The 20245-nt window shown below is 42.5% G+C and overlaps 1 protein-coding gene across 4 annotated transcripts in view; it reads left to right on the top strand.

Annotated features, from left to right (window-relative positions):
• Positions 1-20245, top strand: part of MAP2 (microtubule associated protein 2) — a 468156-nt gene that overhangs the window by 46381 nt on the left and 401530 nt on the right. The window lies entirely within an intron of this gene.

The raw sequence follows: 20245 nt of genomic DNA, 5'->3' as shown, positions 1-20245 counted from the left end.
GTCTTTTTTCAACCAAAATAACTATGTAACTATGTAACCATTTAAATTCTTCTCACTTAAAAATGACATTATTTCACAGATGTTTGAATATACTGTAGTCTATGAAAGTGTTGGTGTTGGTATAGATTGTAAGCTTGCATGGGCAGGGACTTCCTCCTAGTGTTTCTTATTCTGCTGTAATTTATCATAGGACCATGTACCAGTATCGGTGATGTCTCAAACCACACATCATCTGTGTATGTACAGTATTTGTGCTTGTATTGCTGGATGGCTGGATTGAACACAGTTTTGAATTTCTCATGTATCTAAGCTCCTCAACATTTGTTTTCTACTATGTTAAGTGCTACAGAAGATGTTGGTGCTGTATAAATAAAACATGATAATAATAATTATAATAATAATAATGAGCATGACAATAGCAGTGATTGGTATTATGCCCACTAATAGCCAGAAACTACATTATACAGTTAGGATAGTTGTTGCCTGAAGCAACTATTCCTGATTTGAGGTGACAGTTTAGAAATAACCTTTGTATTAAAACACTGTTCAGCTGTGTGTCAGTCTTTTCTGTTCTGTGGTGGGGGTAGGAGGATATGAATAAGAGGTGCACAACAATAGTGATGGGCCACAGATTCTCCGGCTTGGCAATTGCAGGAGAGGAGGCCACTGACATTGGTGAACACCTATATACACTCTAAATTTGTACCTTAAAAGATTTAAGGGGTGTAAGTGGCCTGAAAGTAAGGAACAGAACAATATTCACCAGTAGCTCTGCATCACTAAGGTTTCCCACTGGTATCTGTTATAGTTATTATTATTAAATAGGATAGCAGGATCCGCACCGTCTAAAATCCAAATTTATTCGAACATTTTAAAATCCATAACAGGCAATACTGAGTGTGAGCCGGGTCCCCATGACGCACGGCGTTTCAGAATCTAGCTCTTTCCTCAGATGGCTGTAGCACACACTCTGACATACAAAGCCTCACTGCTCTTATATATAGTCATGGAGAGGACCTGATGGAAGACTCTGCAAATTCCAAACAATTTACATACATGCATATTCATGAGCCATACATATTGCACATACCTAATGATATTTACCATCATATACATACTTATCTGAGTATATTGGGGAGTCACAAGTAGGAGCATAGAACATATGTACACTCAGACTTACTTTCAGTAGAAAAATCCACGGAGTTCAGTCTCTCATCGTGTACTTCTCTTTACCACGGTGTCAGCCAATGAACAACAGGCCGACACCGTCCGCTCGACTCAGTCTCTCCTCCTTAGGCCACTAGCCAATCACATACGCGGCTACAGCGTCCGCTCAAAGACTTCAGTCATGCGTACATAATGACGCTTGATGGCATGTGAAGACGCGTAGCCGCTAGCCAATCACATACGCGGCTACAGCGTCCGCTCAAAGACTTGAATCATGCGTCCGTAATGACGTCTGGCGGCATGTGAAGACGCCTAGAAAACGCCCACACGCCCAACTCCGCCAGCCAGTAGAATTAAGAGCGACACCATCCGCTCTAGAACCAATCTGTGTATTAAAATACATAAACAAGGCGGCAGATGACCGTGCGAGCGTCCCCAACCGCCCCCCAGGTCGCCAAAAGCGCCACAACAGTGCAACCTATATAGTTTATATAGTTAGTGGGACTGGAAGTACATCCCTAGCTCAAAATTGCATAACAATGCATACATAAAATCTATGAGAAAAATTCCTCTTTATCAAAAATGTATATTTATCAAAAATACAAAAACCATATATAAAGAACCGTATATAAAGAGCTAGAGTGTAACCTCCAACCCACCAACTAATCAAACAATCCACAAAAATTTACAAAACTTCTTGTTCAAAACTTCCTAGGTCATCACATTAGTTAAATCATATTCTCTATTTAAACCTTTAGGCTCCAACGTCTCTAGTTTCTTAATCCAATAATGTTCTCTTTTCAATAATTGTTTTTGTCTATCACCTCCTCTCCTCAATATAGGGACCCCCTCTAACACTTGTACACGCAGCTGTGATAAACCATGATTGAAGGTAGTAAAATGATGTGAGACCGCTAGCTCTAAGTTTTTATTCCTAATCGAAGATTTGTGTGATGCTATCCTGTCTCTCAGGGCCTGTGTAGTCTGACCCACATATCCAATCCCACAGGGGCACTTTAACAAGTAAACCACATATTTAGAATCACATGTATACTGGCCTCTTATTTTAAACTTAGTGCCCCTGCAGGGATGGGTAACTGTATCCCCTTTAGCAATGTAACTGCAGAGGTGACAATTTAAACATGGATAAGTTCCATTTCTCACCGTCTTAAATGGTTTTTCTGGCCCTATGTCACCCTTGACTATAATGTCTCTTAGTGATGGAGCTCTTTTATAGGACATCAGTGGACCTTCCCGAAACTCACGGACATATGGCAAGCCCTCTCTTAAGATTGACCAATGGCTGTTAATTTTTTTTTCAATTTTATCAGACAAAATGTTAAAAGTTGTGACACATGGAATCCTATTATTGTAATCACCTCTACATTTCCTTTTTGATCCACTCCATTTACTCCTATGACTTGTCCCAATCTTTTTGTTATCCACTAAGCACCTCATTGGATATCCTCTAGCCAAAAATTTGTATTTCATCTCCTCTAATCTGGACTTTCTAATCTGGGGGTCACTAACTATTCTCTCTACCCTTTTAAACTGTCCTTTAGGTATGTTATTTTTAATGTGAGGAACATGAAAGCTATTATAGTGCAAGATAGAATTTCTGTCAGTGGGTTTTGTATAAAGATCCGTGGTCAAACGACCACCATCCTTAATCACCCATGTGTCTAAAAAACTAATCCTTTCGTGATCACTTTCAATCGTCAATCTAATCTCAGGGCATGCAGCATGTAATTGTGTGACAAAGGTCTCTAGGCTCGAACGTGGCCCCTCCCACAAACAAAAAATGTCATCAATATACCGTCGCCAAAGTAAAACATGTTTACAAAAAAGTGAATTAGAAAAAACAAATGCGCCCTCATAGAGGCCCATAAACAAATTGGCATAGGAAGGGGCCACGTTCGAGCCCATCGCCGTCCCTCTACGCTGCATGTAGAAAGTGTCACCAAAAAGGAAATAGTTGTATCTCAACACAAGGTTCAATAGTTGGATCAAAAAACCCCTCTGTTCCTTATCAAAATCCGTGCAAATCTGTAAATAGTGTTCAATTGCCTCCAAACCTCCCTCATGGGGAATGGAAGTATATAAACTGTTTACATCCATAGTAACCAACAATACATTTTCCCCCACACTGTCCAACTTGGAGATGGTTGACAAAAATTGTTGCGTGTCCCTAAGGTAAGAATCTAGGGTAAGTACTATCGGTTTCAAAATCCTATCTAAAAAGATGGCTATGTTGGAAAAAATAGACCCCACCCCCGACACTATAGGTCGGCCGGGGGGATTTTGTAGTTTCTTATGGATCTTTGGTAGAGTATATATAATGGGAGTTCTCGGATTTTCCACCATTAGAAACTTTTTAAGGTCCCTGTCAATCAATTGTCTCTCCTCTGCTCTGGTAAGTAGTTCCTCTATTTTCTTGTATATCATCTTAGTAGGATTTTCCGTAAGTCTCTCGTATACATCCTTGTCATTCAACTGTAGAAGGATTTCCTCTTTATATGCCACCTTGTCCATGATAACAACAGCTCCGCCTTTATCGGCTGCTCTAACAATAATCTGGTCATTCCTGGCCAAAGACCTGATAGCCTGTCTTTCCTCCCCTGTCACATTGCTTTTGATATGTTTTATTTTTTTAGCATCAAAGTCAGATTGTAGTTTCTGAATATCTGTATTCACACTTTTTATATATCTATCGATAACTAAATGGCTAGGCGGTTGAAAGCTACTTTTATTTCTCAAGCCCCATTCTTTTAAATTAATACTATCAGGAGATTCTTGTTGAGTGGAAGTATAAATAAATCCTCCAGCAAAAAAGTTTTTTAGTTTTATACTCCTAAAAAAACGACCCAATTCTAGATCTAAACTAAAAAAATCAGGAAAAAAAGTGGGACAAAATGATAATCCAAAATTCAACACATGGTGTTCCACAGGCGTTAATTCATATTGGGAGATGTTCACTACAAGATCTACTTTTTCTATTTTCGTATTCTCAATTCCATTTTGGAGTTCCCTCTCCGCCTCTCTTTGTTTGCGTTTCTGGAATCTTTTGCCTCCCCTCCGCTTGTGCTGTCCGAGTGCTGGGATGGATCGTCTGTTCCAGCTAAAAAATCGCTTGAGGACTGATCTGTAGGTTCTCCCACTTTTTTTCCTGATTTTTTTAGTTTAGATCTAGAATTGGGTCGTTTTTTTAGGAGTATAAAACTAAAAAACTTTTTTGCTGGAGGATTTATTTATACTTCCACTCAACAAGAATCTCCTGATAGTATTAATTTAAAAGAATGGGGCTTGAGAAATAAAAGTAGCTTTCAACCGCCTAGCCATTTAGTTATCGATAGATATATAAAAAGTGTGAATACAGATATTCAGAAACTACAATCTGACTTTGATGCTAAAAAAATAAAACATATCAAAAGCAATGTGACAGGGGAGGAAAGACAGGCTATCAGGTCTTTGGCCAGGAATGACCAGATTATTGTTAGAGCAGCCGATAAAGGCGGAGCTGTTGTTATCATGGACAAGGTGGCATATAAAGAGGAAATCCTTCTACAGTTGAATGACAAGGATGTATACGAGAGACTTACGGAAAATCCTACTAAGATGATATACAAGAAAATAGAGGAACTACTTACCAGAGCAGAGGAGAGACAATTGATTGACAGGGACCTTAAAAAGTTTCTAATGGTGGAAAATCCGAGAACTCCCATTATATATACTCTACCAAAGATCCATAAGAAACTACAAAATCCCCCCGGCCGACCTATAGTGTCGGGGGTGGGGTCTATTTTTTCCAACATAGCCATCTTTTTAGATAGGATTTTGAAACCGATAGTACTTACCCTAGATTCTTACCTTAGGGACACGCAACAATTTTTGTCAACCATCTCCAAGTTGGACAGTGTGGGGGAAAATGTATTGTTGGTTACTATGGATGTAAACAGTTTATATACTTCCATTCCCCATGAGGGAGGTTTGGAGGCAATTGAACACTATTTACAGATTTGCACGGATTTTGATAAGGAACAGAGGGGTTTTTTGATCCAACTATTGAACCTTGTGTTGAGATACAACTATTTCCTTTTTGGTGACACTTTCTACATGCAGCGTAGAGGGACGGCGATGGGCTCGAACGTGGCCCCTTCCTATGCCAATTTGTTTATGGGCCTCTATGAGGGCGCATTTGTTTTTTCTAATTCACTTTTTTGTAAACATGTTTTACTTTGGCGACGGTATATTGATGACATTTTTTGTTTGTGGGAGGGGCCACGTTCGAGCCTAGAGACCTTTGTCACACAATTACATGCTGCATGCCCTGAGATTAGATTGACGATTGAAAGTGATCACGAAAGGATTAGTTTTTTAGACACATGGGTGATTAAGGATGGTGGTCGTTTGACCACGGATCTTTATACAAAACCCACTGACAGAAATTCTATCTTGCACTATAATAGCTTTCATGTTCCTCACATTAAAAATAACATACCTAAAGGACAGTTTAAAAGGGTAGAGAGAATAGTTAGTGACCCCCAGATTAGAAAGTCCAGATTAGAGGAGATGAAATACAAATTTTTGGCTAGAGGATATCCAATGAGGTGCTTAGTGGATAACAAAAAGATTGGGACAAGTCATAGGAGTAAATGGAGTGGATCAAAAAGGAAATGTAGAGGTGATTACAATAATAGGATTCCATGTGTCACAACTTTTAACATTTTGTCTGATAAAATTGAAAAAAAAATTAACAGCCATTGGTCAATCTTAAGAGAGGGCTTGCCATATGTCCGTGAGTTTCGGGAAGGTCCACTGATGTCCTATAAAAGAGCTCCATCACTAAGAGACATTATAGTCAAGGGTGACATAGGGCCAGAAAAACCATTTAAGACGGTGAGAAATGGAACTTATCCATGTTTAAATTGTCACCTCTGCAGTTACATTGCTAAAGGGGATACAGTTACCCATCCCTGCAGGGGCACTAAGTTTAAAATAAGAGGCCAGTATACATGTGATTCTAAATATGTGGTTTACTTGTTAAAGTGCCCCTGTGGGATTGGATATGTGGGTCAGACTACACAGGCCCTGAGAGACAGGATAGCATCACACAAATCTTCGATTAGGAATAAAAACTTAGAGCTAGCGGTCTCACATCATTTTACTACCTTCAATCATGGTTTATCACAGCTGCGTGTACAAGTGTTAGAGGGGGTCCCTATATTGAGGAGAGGAGGTGATAGACAAAAACAATTATTGAAAAGAGAACATTATTGGATTAAGAAACTAGAGACGTTGGAGCCTAAAGGTTTAAATAGAGAATATGATTTAACTAATGTGATGACCTAGGAAGTTTTGAACAAGAAGTTTTGTAAATTTTTGTGGATTGTTTGATTAGTTGGTGGGTTGGAGGTTACACTCTAGCTCTTTATATACGGTTCTTTATATATGGTTTTTGTATTTTTGATAAATATACATTTTTGATAAAGAGGAATTTTTCTCATAGATTTTATGTATGCATTGTTATGCAATTTTGAGCTAGGGATGTACTTCCAGTCCCACTAACTATATAAACTATATAGGTTGCACTGTTGTGGCGCTTTTGGCGACCTGGGGGGCGGTTGGGGACGCTCGCACGGTCATCTGCCGCCTTGTTTATGTATTTTAATACACAGATTGGTTCTAGAGCGGATGGTGTCGCTCCTAATTCTACTGGCTGGCGGAGTTGGGCGTGTGGGCGTTTTCTAGGCGTCTTCACATGCCGCCAGACGTCATTACGGACGCATGATTCAAGTCTTTGAGCGGACGCTGTAGCCGCGTATGTGACTGGCTAGCGGCTACGCGTCTTCACATGCCATCAAGCGTCATTATGTACGCATGACTGAAGTCTTTGAGCGGACGCTGTAGCCGCGTATGTGATTGGCTAGCGGCCTAAGGAGGAGAGACTGAGTCGAGCGGACGGTGTCGGCCTGTTGTTCATTGGCTGACACCGTGGTAAAGAGAAGTACACGATGAGAGACTGAACTCCGTGGATTTTTCTACTGAAAGTAAGTCTGAGTGTACATATGTTCTATGCTCCTACTTGTGACTCCCCAATATACTCAGATAAGTATGTATATGATGGTAAATATCATTAGGTATGTGCAATATGTATGGCTCATGAATATGCATGTATGTAAATTGTTTGGAATTTGCAGAGTCTTCCATCAGGTCCTCTCCATGACTATATATAACAGCAGTGAGGCTTTGTATGTCAGAGTGTGTGCTACAGCCATCTGAGGAAAGAGCTAGATTCTGAAACGCCGTGCGTCATGGTGACCCGGCTCACACTCAGTATTGCCTGTTATGGATTTTAAAATGTTCGAATAAATTTGGATTTTAGACGGTGCGGATCCTGCTATCCTATTTGATGTTACACCCTGTGCACTCCAGGGTTGATCGCTGCACGTCAAGCTACATTGGTGCTGTCACAATTGAAGATTATATAGTTATTATTATTAAAATATATTTAGTTAGTATAGAGGTGATCAATACCAGAAACCAGATCATTAAGGCACAGTGATTTGATTGCCCTGAAGAAGTGGGAAAGGTCCCGCTAAACGTGTTGTGCTTTTAGAACTTCAGTAAAAGTATTTTTTTCCCCAAGTAATACTGGCCTATTCTTCGGGAGATTTAAGACCATCACTACATCTCCTTAATGAGTTTTATATCCAACAGTGCCCCCACAACAGGGTTTGTCAGTTCTGCACCTGAGTTCTGAGGAAGTATGTTTTTAGTTGTAATTTAACCTCTTGCCTACCCTAGTCATTATCACAGTCGAGCTCAGCTCTGATTACTTTGGTTATAACTTTATCAATAATTATCACGACTAAATGATCTATATATTGTTTTTTTTCAGGACAAATTAGGCTTTTTGTGGCTGATATTTGTTTTTAGTAATTTCCTTATTTTCTATGCATTTTAAAAGGAAAATAAGGGAAAACGTGAAAAAATACACAATTTATCCACTTTCATACATTATAGTTTTAAGGTAAACAGTTCTATTGTATAATAAACCCACACATTTTATTTGGCTATCTCTCCTTAAATAAATAAGTAAACAGTGTTATCTAAGCTTTTGTGGGTAGGAAAGTGCAGAGACTTATTTTCACGTCATCTGGAAAGGAACTGGTTAAAGAACTTGAAGTGATTGCGACCAACTGGTTCCTGCATGGAGATCCAGAAAACCAAGCAGGGGGCGGTCATCTACCTGCAGGCTCTAATGGTGGTTGCAAGTAGTTGCAACCTACTGTAGCGAGTGTAATCTTAAATTATCTATTTTTCTTTTCCAAATGATCAGCTATATCTAACCATTGAGCTCCTGGTCTCTCTTGTTTTTTTAGATAGCCCTGGTGGTGTTTTTGTTGATACTGGAATTATCATCTCTCATATATTTAATTAACACTGACATCTTCCACAGCACTTTACAGAGCACACAAAGCAAGTCATGTCTCTAAAGGGGCCCATACACTCAGCCGATTATTGGCCGATCGATCGATTTGCAGCCGATTTCAATCGATCTGACATGTTGGAAAGTTTAGGAAGGTCTGTTGAGATTGCTTATCATTTTACATTGGACCTAATGGAAATCTGATGGCAAAAAAATGCCATCAGATCGATTTTCAATAGATTTCATACTGAAATCTATTGGAAATCTGTTCCTAGTAAAAAATGTTCCTAAACACATCAGATAGATCAGAAAATCTATCTGATGATCTATCTGCTGCTAATCTAATGAGTGTATGGCCACCTGTACTCTCCTTGCCGTAGTCATTCAGTCGAGATAGCAGCGCCAGCACTGTCAGTTTGAACCTTCACAGGACCTTTAAAGATAAGCAGAGTACAAGGGGAATGCCCTCATAGCGGGTAACACTTTTAACACAACACCCCTGTGCTCAAAAGGGTAGTGCTGAAAAGATTAAGGCTACCACCAATAGGACAGGAGGATATCACACTCCCCCCCGTTTGCCCCTGCTCACCAGATCACTGCTTGATAGTAAGCATATCAAATCCAATGGCGATATCTATAAAGCATACAGAGAGACAGCCTCTCATAGTGTAAAAAGTTTAATAAGGCACCCAGGCCCCGTAAAAAACCTACGTACATAAAAGTTTCTTTGTTTAACCACCCTGGCGTTCTATTAAGATCGCCAGGGTGGCTGCATGAGGGTTTTTTGTAAATAAAAAAAAAACTATTTCATGCAGCCAACTGAAAGTTGGCTGCATGAAAGCCCACTAGATGGCGCTCCGGAGGCGTTCTTCCGATCGCCTCCGGCGGCCAAAATTAACACGGAAGGCCGCAATGAGCAGCCTTCCGTGTTTGGCTTCTCCTGTCGCCATGGCGACGAGCGGAGTGACGTCATGGACGTCAGCCGACGTCCTGACGTCCGCCGCCTCCGATCCAGCCCTCAGCGCTGGCCGGAACTATTTGTTCCGGCTGCGCAGGGCTCAGGCGGCTGGGGGGACCCTCTTTCGCCGCTGCTCGCGGCGGATCGCCGCAGAGCGGCGGCGATCGGGCAGCACACGCGGCTGGCAAAGTGCCGGCTGCGTGTGCTGCTCTTTATTTCGTCAAAATCGGCCCAGCAGGGCCTGAGCGGCAGCCATCGGCGGTGATGGACGAGCTGAGCTCGTCCATACCGCTAAGATGGTTAAAAGCAATACATAGTTACAGATCCAATGCCGCCTCCGAACGCCTCCTGCGTGTCCCCGGCTGGACTCCTCTGTATAGCGAGCGTGCGTGCGTCCTCCCAAGCTCCGCCCTACGCGTTTCGTCACAAGTTGTGACTCATCAGGGGCTGGAGTGCGCACGCGTCCCCCCGCATTAAGTATGCATGGCCGCACCCACCCCTCGCGTCCCAGCCAACCAGCCTGAGCACTAACTGGAGCCTGGATAGCGCAAGAGGCGGACGGCTCACAATCTCGCATCCCCTGCATACCCCCCGACCAAATATCCATCCCACGCCAGTACTGCTATGATATCCACAGCTAAATAATGCATACTACCCCACCCACCCTCCACCCCCATACTCCCCCACTGCATGGTACACATTTATAATATAGAAATATAGAATCATATAGAACTCCACATGTCAACATCATATGCATCCATATGTTACCCCGTGCAGAGCGCATCATGCACCACCACTATATATGCGCCGTTATATATAGCATATATCCACCATTATCCATAACACTATATACCAGCCTATCCTTTACCCTTACGGTCCATTACTCCATATCCATAATTAACCTCCTGTTTAAGGCAGCACTCTACTCTACATTTAAATGCCCTAATCGTTTGACAAAAAACAGTTGATGTCAACTTCTATATTCAACCCTTGTGGGGTCAATGTATGCAGGTAATATATCCATTTAGTTTCCATCTTACAGAGTTCTCGGAGCCTATTGCAACCCCTCCAGTGTGTGTTTAATTTTTCTATACCGCATATCTCCATATCACTCGGGTTGCATGCATGTTGTTTTTTAAAATGCGCAGGCACACTATGGTTCTCATGCCCACTTTTAACCTTATATATATGCTCTCCTGTTCTCTCCTTTAGTTCACGCATTGTGCGGCCTACATATTGGTATCCGCACCTGCATCGTAATAGGTATACCACATATTTGGTTGAGCAGGTAATAAATGACCTGATCTTATACTTTTGTTTTGTTATAAAAGATTCAAACTCATATTTCACACGTTTATTGGCATTATTCAATTTACATCCCTGGCATCTACCACACGGGTAAAACCCTGGTTTCTGCCAGAGGTTATCCCTTTGTATACGTGGAGGGTCCACACAACTTGGGACCAACTTGTCCCGTAGATTGGGCGCCCTGCGATATATAAATGCAGGTTTGTTAGGTAGGGCCCTAGATAGCGTTTGGTCGCACATTAAAACCTGCCAGTGTTTTTTAACGATTTTCTCGACTTCCCTATGCTGTAAACTAAACTCACTTATAAAAGCAGTGTTAGGTGGCTTTTTGGCAGTTCTCTTATTATCCCCAATGAGATCATTTCTCTGCATTCTTCGTACTTGTTCCACCGTCCTATCAAGTGTGGACTCATTATACCCCTTCTGCAGGAACCGTTTTTTTAAAACCTCAGCTTGTGTATCAAAGTCAGAGATATTAGTGCAATTTCTACGCACCCTTATCATCTGTCCCTTTGGTATAGCTCTAACCCAATTTGGGTGATGACAGCTATCAACTGGTATAAAGCCATTCCGGTCGGTTTTCTTAAAGAAGCATTTGGTATTCAATTCATTGTTATCCACACGAATATTAAGATCCAGGAAGTGTATCTCAGTTCTACTGCATTCCAAGGTAAGCTGTATATTCGGTTCAAGACCATTGATTTCACCAATGAACTCCCTAAACTCAGACTCCCGGCCATTCCACACAATCAGAAGGTCGTCAATGAAACGCCACCATGCAGTAATTTCCTGGCCACCCCTTGCTATGGCTCTTTCCTCCCATAGCGCCATGTACAGATTAGCTAGGGATGGGGCAAACGATGCCCCCATCGCACAACCATATTTCTGTACATAGTACTCACCCTTATACCAAAAATAATTATTCACAAGTGCAAATTTTAAGACCTTCAATAAAAACTCAATTTGTATAATTTGCATTTTCCCGTCCAGCAACAGGTAATGTTTGACGGCATCAATCCCCCCCTGATGAGGTATGTTCGTATACAAAGAGCTCACGTCTGCCGTCCCTAATAACGTACGCTCACTAACATTGATAGTATCAATACCTGCAATGTATGGGTGGTATCCTTTAATACATGCAGCAATTTTCCCACTAATGGTTGTAGGTATTTATCCAAATATATGCCCACTCTGTGAGTAATTGATCCAATGCCGCTAATAATTGGTCTCCCTGGTGGATGTACAGGGTCTTTATGCACCTTAGGTGTTTGATATATAATGGGTGTACGGGGGGCTGAGGGGATAAGATACTTGAATTCATGGTCTGACACCATCCCCTCCGCCAATCCTTCACGTAATAAGGTGATGAGTTCCCTTTTAAAGTTATGTATGGGATTACCAGGTAGTTTTGCATATGTGTCCAGGTCAAATACAATCTTATCTAGTTCACCAAAGTACTGTTCTTTACTTAGTACCACAACCCCCCCCCCCCCCCCCCCTTATCAGCTGGTCTAATGACCAAATTTTTTTCCTCAAGTAGAGTTTTAGCTTGTTGTTGGGTACCCCACAGGTTTCTACTAGGGATGGCCTCTATATCCTTCAACACTAGCTTTTTGAACACTTCTATAGCATTCTGACTCCCATTGTTTTGTGGATTGAATGTGGAGTTATTCCGGAGATTAGTGTACTGGTATTGTGGGCCACTCACCGCCTTCTGGTTGGGTCCCTCTTTGTCCAAAAAATATCGCCTTAAATTAATTTTCCTAACAAATTTGTTGACATCAATATATGTACTGAATTTATTCAGATTCTTAGGAGGGGCATATTTTAGCCCTTTATCCAAAGTCCTCATCTCATCCTTAGTAAGGGCAGTACCACTCAAATTAAAAATTCCCTCCCCGGCTACCTCCTTCCTCTTTTGTTTTCTGTATCCTCCCCTACATCCCCTTCTGCCCGCCTTTTTCTTGCTTGTCCTGGTGTGTACATAAGTTCCTCGTCCCCCCCCTCCCCATACCCCATATTGTGGCCTCTCCCCAAAAAATGATCACTGTGACCCGCTGTGACTGCCCTTACTAAGGATGAGATGAGGACTTTGGATAAAGGGCTAAAATATGCCCCTCCTAAGAATCTGAATAAATTCAGTACATATATTGATGTCAACAAATTTGTTAGGAAAATTAATTTAAGGCGATATTTTTTGGACAAAGAGGGACCCAACCAGAAGGCGGTGAGTGGCCCACAATACCAGTACACTAATCTCCGGAATAACTCCACATTCAATCCACAAAACAATGGGAGTCAGAATGCTATAGAAGTGTTCAAAAAGCTAGTGTTGAAGGATATAGAGGCCATCCCTAGTAGAAACCTGTGGGGTACCCAACAACAAGCTAAAACTCTACTTGAGGAAAAAAATTTGGTCATTAGACCAGCTGATAAGGGGGGGGGGGGGGGGGGGGTTGTGGTACTAAGTAAAGAACAGTACTTTGGTGAACTAGATAAGATTGTATTTGACCCGGACACATATGCAAAACTACCTGGTAATCCCATACATAAATTTAAAAGGGAACTCATCACCTTATTACGTGAAGGATTGGCGGAGGGGATGGTGCCAGACCATGAATTCAAGTATCTTATCCCCTCAGCCCCCCGTACACCCATTATATATCAAACACCTAAGGTGCATAAAGACCCTGTACATCCACCAGGGAGACCAATTATTAGCGGCATTGGATCAATTACTCACAGAGTGGGCATATATTTGGATAAATACCTACAACCATTAGTGGGAAAATTGCCGCATGTATTAAAGGATACCACCCATACATTGCAGGTATTGCAAACTATCAATGTTAGTGAGCGTACGTTATTAGGGACGGCAGACGTGAGCTCTTTGTATACGAACATACCTCATCAGGGGGGGATTGATGCCGTCAAACATTACCTGTTGCTGGACGGGAAAATGCAAATTATACACATTGAGTTTTTATTGAAGGTCTTAAAATTTGCACTTGTGAATAATTATTTTTGGTATAAGGGTGAGTACTATGTACAGAAATATGGTTGTGCGATGGGGGCATCGTTTGCCCCATCCCTAGCTAATCTGTACATGGCGCTATGGGAGGAAAGAGCCATAGCAAGGGGTGGCCAGGAAATTACTGCATGGTGGCATTTCATTGACGACCTTCTGATTGTGAGGAATGGCCGGGAGTCTGAGTTTAGGGAGTTCATTGGTGAAATCAATGGTCTTGAACCGAATATACAGCTTACCTTGGAATGCAGTAGAACTGAGATACACTTCCTGGATCTTAATATTCGTCTGGATAACAATGAATTGAATACCAAATGCTTCTTTAAGAAAACCGACCGGAATGGCTTTATACCAGTTGATAGCTGTCATCACCCAAATTGGGTTAGAGCTATACCAAAGGGACAGATGATAAGGGTGCGTAGAAATTGCACTAATATCTCTGACTTTGATACACAAGCTGAGGTTTTAAAAAAAACGGTTCCTGCAGAAGGGGTATAATGAGTCCACACTTGATAGGACGGTGGAACAAGTACGAAGAATGCAGAGAAATGATCTCATTGGGGATAATAAGAGAACTGCCAAAAAGCCACCTAACACTGCTTTTATAAGTGAGTTTAGTTTACAGCATAGGGAAGTCGAGAAAATCGTTAAAAAACACTGGCAGGTTTTAATGTGCGACCAAACGCTATCTAGGGCCCTACCTAACAAACCTGCATTTATATATCGCAGGGCGCCCAATCTACGGGACAAGTTGGTCCCAAGTTGTGTGGACCCTCCACGTATACAAAGGGATAACCTCTGGCAGAAACCAGGGTTTTACCCGTGTGGTAGATGCCAGGGATGTAAATTGAATAATGCCAATAAACGTGTGAAATATGAGTTTGAATCTTTTATAACAAAACAAAAGTATAAGATCAGGTCATTTATTACCTGCTCAACCAAATATGTGGTATACCTATTACGATGCAGGTGCGGATACCAATATGTAGGCCGCACAACGCGTGAACTAAAGGAGAGAACAGGAGAGCATATATATAAGGTTAAAAGTGGGCATGAGAACCATAGTGTGCCTGCGCATTTTAAAAAACAACATGCATGCAACCCGAGTGATATGGAGATATGCGGTATAGAAAAATTAAACACACACTGGAGGGGTTGCAATAGGCTCCGAGAACTCTGTAAGATGGAAACTAAATGGATATATTACCTGCATACATTGACCCCACAAGGGTTGAATATAGAAGTTGACATCAACTGTTTTTTGTCAAACGATTAGGGCATTTAAATGTAGAGTAGAGTGCTGCCTTAAACAGGAGGTTAATTATGGATATGGAGTAATGGACCGTAAGGGTAAAGGATAGGCTGGTATATAGTGTTATGGATAATGGTGGATATATGCTATATATAACGGCGCATATATAGTGGTGGTGCATGATGCGCTCTGCACGGGGTAACATATGGATGCATATGATGTTGACATGTGGAGTTCTATATGATTCTATATTTCTATATTATAAATGTGTACCATGCAGTGGGGGAGTATGGGGGTGGAGGGTGGGTGGGGTAGTATGCATTATTTAGCTGTGGATATCATAGCAGTACTGGCGTGGGATGGATATTTGGTCGGGGGGTATGCAGGGGATGCGAGATTGTGAGCCGTCCGCCTCTTGCGCTATCCAGGCTCCAGTTAGTGCTCAGGCTGGTTGGCTGGGACGCGAGGGGTGGGTGCGGCCACGCATACTTAATGCGGGGGGACGCGTGCGCACTCCAGCCCCTGATGAGTCACAACTTGTGACGAAACGCGTAGGGCGGAGCTTGGGAGGACGCACGCACGCTCGCTATACAGAGGAGTCCAGCCGGGGACACGCAGGAGGCGTTCGGAGGCGGCATTGGATCTGTAACTATGTATTGCTTTTAAACAAAGAAACTTTTATGTACGTAGGTTTTTTACGGGGCCTGGGTGCCTTATTAAACTTTTTACACTATGAGAGGCTGTCTCTCTGTATGCTTTATAGATATCGCCATTGGATTTGATATGCTTACTATCAAGCAGTGATCTGGTGAGCAGGGGCAAACGGGGGGGAGTGTGATATCCTCCTGTCCTATTGGTGGTAGCCTTAATCTTCTCAGCACTACCCTTTTGAGCACAGGGGTGTTGTGTTAAAAGTGTTACCCGCTATGAGGGCATTCCCCTTGTACTCTGCTTATCTTTAAAGGTCCTGTGAAGGTTCAAACTGACAGTGCTGGCGCTGCTATCTCGACTGGATTATCTTGGGAACTTTATCTCTCTATAGTGTGCTGCCTGGACTGCTAACATCAGGGACACTGAGCGCAGTATCTTTTGCTAAGTATTGCCGTAGTCATTGCCTAAAGTCTGTACCCTAATCTAAGGCCAGTTTTGGGGAAACCAGTTAACTTATTAGTATGTTTTTGGGATGTAAAAGACAACCACATTTTAACCTGGGACTCTGGTGCTGCAATTTGTACCTGTCCTGTCTCTCTCCCGGGTCTTTTACATTATAATTTTCAGTCGAAGCTGGACAGGGCATATTTTACTGACTGCTCTAATGTAGGATTGCCTGCGTGGGGTGTTTTTTTTGGAAAGTCTGTTTCCATTTCAAGGCACCAGATCATGACATTTAGGCAAGCTGAACCTGAAGCGATTAGCCTGTTAAACTGCCTACTGACATCAGGAAAAATACCTGCTGCACTTGATGAATGATCTAAATGTTCTAAAAACTTAGGTTGGTTAACCAAGTGGACATTTTTTATGAGTATCAGTACGGTGTCACTTGTCTATGGACACATTAGAGGATGGAGTTTTCATTTTCACTACCCTTGTCCACAACATTATTGATTTGACTGATGTATATATGTGGTAGTGGTGAGGCTGTTTTATTGACATGGGGCAAGGGGGCCTAGTGCAATGTTTTCATTCAACACCTGAAACTAGACTTCTTAATTTGGTCACACATTTTCCCCAGTTTTTATTGGGCCTCTCTTGATAAATCAGCCCAAGTGCAACTTTCAAGTGTTTAGGAAGGCAGTAGTCAGTAGTGATTGTGTCATTGCCCACTCAATGGCTGGACAACTGAAGCAAATATTGTCATGTCATTGGAAGACAGAAGAAGCGTGTCTGTGGCCATTATAGATTATGCTGCAGAGATGAAGGAGATGCTGTTTACACAGATATCACTCTTGTGCATTGATAAATAGAAAAAAAATACATCTTTCAACTGTGTGTTAGCTATGCACATGGCCAGTGTTGCACAGTATGGACCAAGGTAAGACTGAGAGCACCATAGTCTGGTATTTGAAGAATGCCAGCTCGTGCTTGTGTACTGTACATTGTCATTCCAGGTAGTCTACCAATAGTAATGAAGAGTTATCACTGCTTACTTGATATTATTTTGTTATCCTACAAGTAGAATGCTGTTTTATGAGAACAGCTAGAATGAGACAATGTATCCCACAGCAGTTCTTCTACATTGAATATCAAACCCAGGGATGCACTTGCTAAAAAGCACAATAGGCACATGCCTGCCGATGCCACTACTGATGCCTAGTATAACTAAATAGTCTTTCACTACGTCAGTGCTAAAGCATAAGTGTGTGCAGCCATAGCCCATTCTTCAAAACAATTCTAAAACACCAAATCTGTATACACTTGGTGCGGCTCTAAAAACACCTTTGTTTGTGTCATCAACACAAATGTGTTCAAATGGTGTTATAAGATCTAAGTCATTACCTCTACAGATATGCACATACCAGTTTTTTATAAGGTTTCACAGTGTGAAAGTCAACAGGTTCATGTAGCCCTTCCACATCCTACATCACAGGGTGATATAATGAATACACCTCCAGCATGTTACACCATAGAGGATATAAGAACAAAACACAGCGTAGAGTGCCTGTACATTTTTATTGAAGCCAAAACATCCCACACCAACTTACATACAGGGTTCCTCCACTGGATCACCTGTAGGAAAGATATCTCACATCAATGAAGAACACAGCTGCCTCATCTATGCCTGAATATTCTTGGTGTGTCCTCAGGAGCTTCCCTGTTGTGGTTGTTTAAAACTAAATATTATGGGAATGGCACCAGTCTTGATTATAAGCTTATCCTTGCTTTCTGCCATAATTGTGACATCACCAGTATTCACAACTACCTAACTCACCACACCACTAAACTTTTGGTCCATGCTCTGGTCATCTGCCTTCTGGACTACTGCAATGCCATCCTTTCTGGACTTCCTGAGACCAGACTCTGGCCACAGCTACAAGGTTCATTCACTACTCCCACCACTCAGCTGCCCCTCTTCACAAGTCCCTTCACTGGTTCTCTGTCCCTCTCAGAATTCAATATGTATTGCTCTGCCTGGCATACAAATCCATCTAAGATACCTTCTGTTTGTACATCTCGCATCTCATCCAGAGACACTCCCAAACCTGCTCTCTCCACTCCTCCAACACTCTATGGATGTCCTCCTCTTGCACCATTTATTTGCTTCAAGGCTCCAGGGCTTCTCCAGAGCAGCCCCAACTGGAACTCCCTATCTCTTCCTACAGCTCGGCCCCACCTTCAACTCATTCATGCAGGTCTAAAGACTCATCTGTTCACCATTGCTTACCTGCCATCTTCATAGTTCCAACACCCTACCTTCGACTTACACCCCACCCCCCCTTATGTGTTCCTCCCCCCCACCCCCTTAGATAGTAAGCCTATTTGGCAGGGCCCTCAGGCCAGCACTGGGTTCCTGGTTTCAATACCAGCCAGGGCACTATCTTCACAGAGTTTGCATGTTCTCCCTGTGTCTGTGTGGGCTTCCTCCAGGCACTCTGGTTTCCTCACATATTCTAAAACATACAGATGAGTTAATTGGCTTCCCTCTAAAAAAAATAAAAAATAGCTGTAGATTATGATGGATTTATGACTATGGTAATGATTAGATTGTGAGCCCCTGTGAGGGACAGTTAGTACAGCGCAGGACATTTGGGCGCAGCTGGCGCCACCATAGGCCGTAATAGGAATTACGGCTATAGCGGTGCACAGTCAGCAACTTCGGCACCATCAGAAGCTGAAGTTGCTTCTAAAAACACTGTAATTCGCCTTCCAGTAATAGCTGGAAGCCGAATTACATTATTTCCCACTATCCACGTGGACCTAGAGGGGGAATAGTATTTAACACTGCCAGGAACTTGTGCAGCAGCAGGATAAGCCATATACCGGGTGTATCCTGCGCCCAAGTCTCCAGGCGGCCAATTCATATGTATGCCTAAAATACTTTAAAAGGATTTCTGCTGTGGCCACACGCTGCTAACACATCTTTCTGAATAAAACAGCAGCTAACAGGGATTTAATTATAAACCACGGGCCCCCCAGCATAAATTGCATGGGGCCCCCTTCCTAGCTACCCCAACAACATATTATAACCCTCACCCCCAGTCTCTACCCCATCTATCAACATGTATAACCCCCAATAACAAGGGTGACCAACAGTACTCCCCTTCACACACATAAAAAGTGTTACTGCATTGCTCCCCCACCTGCCACCCACCACCATAACAAGTGTGGGATGAATAACCCCCATCCTCCCAACAACAAGTGTGGCTACTGTAACCTCCCTACGACAGACAACACCTCATAAAAAGTGTATCCAGTCCCCAGCCACCATGTATGTGTGTCCAGAATAGCACCAATCCTCCTCACCCCTCCCACTCATCCTTACAACTGTGGTTAGTAAGCTACCCTCTCCACCCCACCTCATATTGCAGAGTAGTGCAGCAGATCAGTGTAATATTAGTGGGCCCATTCACACCGGAGAATTTTGTTAGTGCTTTGCTGATCGCCGGCAAATCGGCAAAGCAATATGCCAATGTATTTCAATGAAGCTATTCACACTGCAGTTGCAATTGGGATAAAATTACAGAACCGCTGCATGTAGCATTTTTAGAGGGATCGCGATGTGATTCTCGTTTCACCAATGAAATCGCAAAACGCAATCACCCTACAATCGCTAAAAAAATGTGTTGCAAATCCCAATTGCTGGACGGTATGCAACCACAAGTGTGAACTGGCTCTTAACTGCTTCTAGAGCTGAACTTGCTCCTCTGCAGACTGCAGCCACACCATGTGCAGCAGCATACTGTGCTCTGTACTGCGCCTGGTGCAAGTCACGTGACATGCCTCATGGAACCATAGGAGCAGAGGTAGGTTGCCTCACATCACATGGCTGCAAAGAGGAGAGAGGAGTGCATAGAGCTCTGCTACACACTAACCTGCAAGCTGTGGTATGAGAGGTTGGGTGTGTGTGTGAGGGTTATGTTCTCTTCTGCTTGCTAATTTGCTTGC

The sequence above is a fragment of the Hyperolius riggenbachi genome, chromosome 7 (genome assembly GCF_040937935.1).
Source record: "Hyperolius riggenbachi isolate aHypRig1 chromosome 7, aHypRig1.pri, whole genome shotgun sequence".
In the NCBI taxonomy this organism is placed as follows: Eukaryota; Metazoa; Chordata; class Amphibia; order Anura; family Hyperoliidae; genus Hyperolius; species Hyperolius riggenbachi.
Note: the sequence above shows the minus strand (reverse complement) of the source record. Positions and strands in the feature narration are given on the sequence as shown.